The sequence below is a fragment of the Pseudophryne corroboree genome, chromosome 4 (genome assembly GCF_028390025.1).
Source record: "Pseudophryne corroboree isolate aPseCor3 chromosome 4, aPseCor3.hap2, whole genome shotgun sequence".
NCBI lineage: Eukaryota > Metazoa > Chordata > Amphibia > Anura > Myobatrachidae > Pseudophryne > Pseudophryne corroboree.
The window spans coordinates 895,164,228-895,170,776 of NC_086447.1; the positions used below are offsets into that span (position 1 = coordinate 895,164,228).

At 42.0% G+C, this 6,549-nt stretch overlaps 1 long non-coding RNA gene across 1 annotated transcript in view; it reads right to left on the bottom strand.

Annotated features, from left to right (window-relative positions):
• Positions 1–2,396: 2,396 nt before the first annotated feature.
• The window catches only part of LOC134911872 (uncharacterized), a 123,383-nt gene continuing 119,230 nt past the window's right edge, over positions 2,397–6,549 (bottom strand). Inside the window, exon 2 of the long non-coding RNA XR_010176921.1 lies at positions 2,397–2,697. This is a non-coding gene — a long non-coding RNA (uncharacterized LOC134911872). The remainder of the gene's footprint in view (positions 2,698–6,549) is intronic.

The window sequence follows — 6,549 nt, forward strand, 5'->3', positions numbered from 1 at the left end:
ATATTCTAGGTGTCCACTTTTAGAATTTCCCCCTCTGCATATAAGCGATTGGCCACTGTTAGTGACAGTTGGCACTTGAGCGGATTGTGTTGCTTATTGTGTTTTTCTAGTTTCTCAACCATGTAAAAATTAGAACCAATCTAACATATTTGGAATCAGCACCACAGAGGTACCCCAAAATCACTCTGATATGATCGCCAATAAAATGAGTGTTGAACAGTGTTTTCATTGTCTTCTGCCTGTTCTGGCCCCACCAGTTCTGTGTAATACATGTTACTGTTTTGGAATATATCACACCTTTTATGTTCAGTTGCCATTTGTCATTTGCTATTTGGGTTATTAATCTTCAGTATATCCATTGCATGCACCAGCTTAGTAATATAAACCTTTACTATTGCATAAGACCTGAGGGCAGCTGACTACTGGTGAGCACATACAGCACTGTGGGAAATAGGGTATACGGTAGAAGAAGACTGAACCCTCCGTTCTATAGGTTAATGAAATAATTACTGGAATACATCACATTCAGTAATTTTTGGGGCTCGATTGGCAACAGCTGAATAAAGTTTGTTACAGCAGTAACAATTGGGTTTAGTTTGTCCAGCAGCTGAATACAGATGGCATTGTACAGATAGCATTGAGTTAAGGTGTGTACACACGGTGAGATATTTTCTTTCGATTTTGACTATATAGTCAAAATCTCAAGAAAAGTTAGTGCATATCTCAAGGTGTTAGGCAGCTTGCGATCCCGATTCGATCCCGATGCGCACTCCGCACGGGGTCAGCATCGCAAGAATAGATAGACTGTGCAGGCAAGTCAATCCTTGCTAGATCGGTGTACTATCTAGTTCATCTCACATGTCAATGACATCTCGCATAAGCCAAAATTTCACATAAGCCAAAATCGTAAGCACACATAGTCCATATCTCAAGAAAAGTTAATCAAAATCGGTGGTGCTGGGCTCCGGGGAGTTCAAGGGAAATAGCATAGTCAAAATCGGCCATAGCAAGGATCTCACCGTGTGTACACACCTTTAGGCTCAGTAGGTCAAACAGCTAAATAGAGATGTCACAGTAAAGAATTAGGATCAGTAAGTTCAGCATCTGGATAGAGATGGCACAGTAAGGCATTAGGATCAGCAAGTCCTGCAGCTGAATAGAGATTGCACAGTACAGAGTTGGGCTCAATACATCCAGCAGCTGAGAGGAGATGGCACAGTAAATAGTTACTGTAGGCTCAGTAGGTACGGCAGCTGAATAGAGAAAGCACTGGGCCAATCACTTTTACTGGCCTGAGTCCTGTGATTTACTGTTTAGATTTATAGTAGTTTGCATTTGACAACTCACATTTAGAAGTTTGTTTTTTAATAATTAATTCCAAGTTTCAGATTTTTCTATCCTTATAGTAATTAATGCTCACTAAATACTTCATCATCAATCACCTATACTGGCATTGGGTCTGTGAGTTGCTGTTTGGAGTAAAGGACACTACACATTTAGCGATCCGCCGACGAGCTGGCCGGATCGCTAAATGTGTTCATTCACTCCCCCATCACCCGGCTCAATAGAAGTGCAGGCAAATATGGACGAGATCGTCTATATTGGCCTGTATGCACAGCCGACGGGGCACCAGCGATGAACGAGCGCGGGGCCGCACATCGCTCATCGCTTGTGCCACCACACTGAAAGATATGAACGGTATCTCGTTCAATAATGAACAAGATCATTCATATCTTTCAGTCAGATCGACCAGTGTGTAGGGCTATAAGTTTGATGATGTTCTGGTTATCTACTTTATCAGACTTTACTCTAGCAGCAATCACATCTACTGGCTTGAGGCCTGTGATTTGCTGTTTAGATTCATTTTGCATTTGAAAACTCACATTTGGAAGCTTGATTTTTTTAATAATTTGTTCCATGTTTCCAATTTAATTTTATTTATAGTAATCAATGCTTTACCTTCCACTAAATACTCCACCTCCACTCACCTGTACTGGCCTGAGGCCTGTGATTTACTGGTTGGAGAAGTGTTTTGGAAATATATTATATTTTATACTAGGCTTTTACTTTTAGGTTATTAGTTCTTAATTTAAAAACAAAACATTTTATAGGGTCATATAATTAAACTGCCTTTCTGTCTGGCACTACTGTGCCACTGTGTTTCATTGATGTGCTATAATCTTTTAAATTGATATTTGTTCTTGCTGCTGCTCTGTCACTTACTTCAGCCAGATAGGTCACTACAGCCTTTGGCCAATATTGCAAAAACAATTTTGCGAACTGTAAGGGTGGTCACAATTAACTGGAAATGAATGTTACTAATATTAATAATAATATTCCAATCACATACAGTTTTGCAGTTTTTGTCAATTTTAAAGAAATCCAAAACCAAAACATTTCAGCATGTTTTTTTTTTTTAAATCAAAACACGATGATGGTTTAGAGCCAAAAACAAAACATGGGGGTCTGCGCTGATGACACCAGGCGGAACTCAGTTCTTAATTGAGCACACCAACACTTTGTTTTGATGTTCTCTTGACATGCGCTGATCTGGAAGGCATCAGGGTAAAAATCCTGTTGAGTGACGATATATATATATATATATATATATATATATATTATATATACCCTTTACTGTAGAAAATTCATGCCTTGAAATCTACAGGGATAATGCCGCAGGCAGAGATGAAGGATAACCTAAAGTAAAGAAGTATAAAAGAACAAAACAATTTAGTCAGGAGTATACACTTGGGAAGGAGCAGAGCACTTATAATAGGAGCGATTCCGCTTCACTATAAATGACATCTAGAGATAACCAATAAACAACATACTGTAATATTTTAAGCCCATACACTCTCCAGGTCTTACAGAGCACCTGCAGTTATAAAGACTGAAGATCCCGGCTACGTATGAGGTTTAGTGCACCCTGCCTTACTGGAAACAGATGCGTACTCGTCCGTGTGAGTTCAGGTTTGTTTTGATTTAAATCCTGTTATTAAAATAGCTCAGCAACATATCTATCTCACTGTCTTTCCGTCTGCCGGTGTGGGCGCCTGTTTATCTGTTTATCCCCCTATATTAAGTTCCATATCACCAGTATATTTATTCAGAGCAATTGTGTTCCTATAAAAGTGTTACAGCTCTCTATTATGTTATTATTTCTGGATTATGTCTCTCGGAATAAACTACCTACATGTCGGTTGCTGTAAACTGATATACTACTGTATGAAGGGAAGAAAAGGAGGTGACATGCCTCTAACAATAGAGACAACAGAAATTCTTAATATAATTTTTATATATTTTAAATTAACGAATCCACTTTTTGCATCCCTGGAGTACGTATTGTATATTGCACCAGTAATTCCAACTATAAGGGCTCAATGGAGCATTCAAAACAACATATTTTATTGGGCTTATTTGCTCATATAGAATTTACTGGCAAAATTGCATCCAGTCAGAAAGGAGCATTTATCTGTAGTGCAAGTTAGGCAGTGAAACAAGTGTTTGATAGGTTGTGACGGTTTACTGTAAGTTCTGCATGAAATAGTAACTTTCGTACATTCGCTTTTTATTTGGTTTCAGGTATATTTTATTTAATAAATACAGTAAGTCTACATTTCCCAATATTGCCATGGGTGACACTGACGGAATAGGTGTGGTTTAGCCAAATATCGGATTTGGGCAAATATTTTCTAATTTTCCAATTGGGAATGTTGACAGGCATGTCACAAATACAGGGCCCTTGCAAGTCAATATTCTTTCCAGTAACAGCCTCACAACTGAACATGTGTTGTCATTACATCATAAAGAAGGGGAGGGGCTGCTGAGGGCCCTGGAGGGTCCTAAGAACGTTTCAAGCACTGCAGCCAGAGCATTCTAAGGACGCTTTGGGTAGTTCTCTAGGCTGCGGGGTGCCTGCAAGCCAAATGCTCTTGCCCTAGAAGAGTTAGGTGCCCTGTGCCCTAGAGTGTGGCACCAATTTTCCAGCCATAGTTAATGCCTTGCGCAAATACACAATAATCTACAATGTGAATATATTTTATAACACGGTTATAATACTGTAAGGTTTCGTTTTCAAAGTTTCCTTCTTACCAAACAAAAAACAGGTTACTACTGGATCACTTTGTCGGCCAGTTCAAGTCTGAAGCTTCCCTTTAATAATGATAATTTATGTATTAGGCAGAATTTACCTAGGTCACTCATAGGAACCACTCACAGAACAAAAACTCATAAATTGGCCAATATACATTCTACAACAGCATTCTACGGCCCATTGGCAGGTCAGAATAGGGCAGAACTGCGTAGCCGGCTTTTTGCCTCCATCCACTTATGGTGATGTTTCCTCGCTGTCTACACCACCCAATGCCACCCATGCGATGGAGTGAAACAGCCAGCAGGGAGCTGGGAAGCTTTGACAGACAGCAACAGCCATGACCACCAGAGCCTTTAAAGCCAGAGCCCTGACCCCTGAAGCAGCATGCCCACAAAGAAGCATCTTGCAAATCTAAGTCATAATGAGGGCATTATGTGGTTCACGCACTATACTGGGAGACATTATGTGTAATTGGCACTATATTGGGGGACATTATGTGTAACTGGCACCATACTGGGGGACATTATGTGTAACTGGAACAATACTGGGGGACATTATGTGTAACTGGCAGTATACTGGGAGACATTATGTGTAACTGTCACTATACTGGGGGACATTATGTGTAACTGGCAGTATAATGGGGGCATTATTTGTAACTGGCAATATACTGGGGGACATTATGTGAAACTGGCACTATACTGGGGGACATTATGTGTAACTGGCACTATACTGGGAGACATGTGTAACTGGCACTATACTGGGAGACATTTTGTGTAACTGGAACTATAATGGGGGATATTATGTGTAATGAGTCAATTTGACTCATTACACAATTTGAGTCAATTTGACTCATTACAAACCACCTGTGCCGGAGGAGGAGAGGGAGCAGCGGAGGAGGAGGGAGGAGGGAGCCGCAGCAGCGCTATGTAATTGGTAGCGGCGCCGCTGCTGCAGTCCCTCTCCTTCCGCATTGGCTGGCCCGGCGCTGCTGTGAATGCTGGAATGCACTTCACTCATCCCAGCATTCACAGCGGCGGCGGCCAGCCAATGCTGAAGGAGAGGTACAGCTGCATGCGGCGCCGCCAGTAATTACATAGCACTGCTGCGGCTCCTTCCTCCCCCTCCCTTCTCCTCCATCTCCCCTGCCGCCCGGAGCTGCCAGCACCGAGGAGCCTGACTGCCTGGGAGATGGTAAGTATCATCTATTCTATCTATCTATCTATCTATCTATCTATCTATCTATCTATCTATCTATCTATCTATCTATTGGTGTGTCTACCTAATTTGTAAAAGGGGGACTCTGTATGCTGTACTGTGTAAAAAAGGGGACGGTGTCTGCCGTAATGTGTAAAAAAGGGGATGCTGTCTGCCGTAATGTGTAAAAAAGGGGATGCTGTCTGCCGTAATGTGTAAAAAGGGGGACGCTGTCTGCCGTAATGTGTAAAAAAGGGGGAGCTGTCTGCCGTAATGTGTAAAAAAGGGGACACTGTCTGCCGTAATGTGTAAAAAGGGGACGCTGTCTGCCGTAATATGTAAAAAAGGGACGATGTCTGCCGTAATGTGTAAAAAGGGGATGCTGTCTGCCAGAATGTGCAAAAAGTGGACGCTGTCTGCCGTAATGTATAAAAAGGGGAACTGGCTGTCGTAATGTGTAAAAAGGGGACGCTGTCTGCTGTAATGTGTAAAAAGGGGGACAATCTGCCGAAATGTGTAAAAAGGGGGACTATCTGCCGTAATGTGTAAAAAGGGGGACTATCTGCCTTAATGTGTAAAAAGGGGAACGCAGTCTGTCGTAATGTGTAAAAAGGGGAATGCAGTCTGTCGTAATGTGTAAAAAGTGGACGCTGTCTCCCGTAATGTGTAAAAAGGAGAACGCTGTATGCCGTAATGTGTAAAAGGGGGACTAGCTGCCGAAATGTGTAAAAAGGGGGACTATCTGCCGTAATGTGTAAAAAGGGGGACTATCTGCCTTAATGTGTAAAAAGGGGAACGCAGTCTGCCGTAATGTGTAAAAAGGGGAATGCAGTCTGTCGTAATGTGTAAAAAGTGGACGCTGTCTCCCGTAATGTGTAAAAAGGAGAACGCTGTATGCCGTAATGTGTAAAAGGGGGACTAGCTGCCGTAATGTGTAAAAGGGGACGCTGTCTGCCATCATGTTTAAAAAGGGGACGCTGTCTGCCGTAATGTGTAAAAAGGGGAATCTGTCCGTCGTAATGTGTAAGAGGGATTGTACCTGGTGTAGTGGCGCTACTGTGAGGCGTAATTTGAATAATGGAGACTTCTATAATATGCAATGTGAATTGGTATTATTTTGTTGCCACACCCCTTCCCCGTGAAGCCATGCCCCTATATTTTTTATGCGCGCCTATGGCGAGCACTGCCCCTTTTTTACATAGAGGGTGGGGCGCCGATGCCCTATCTTGCACACAGCACTAAAATGTCTAGTTACGGCACTG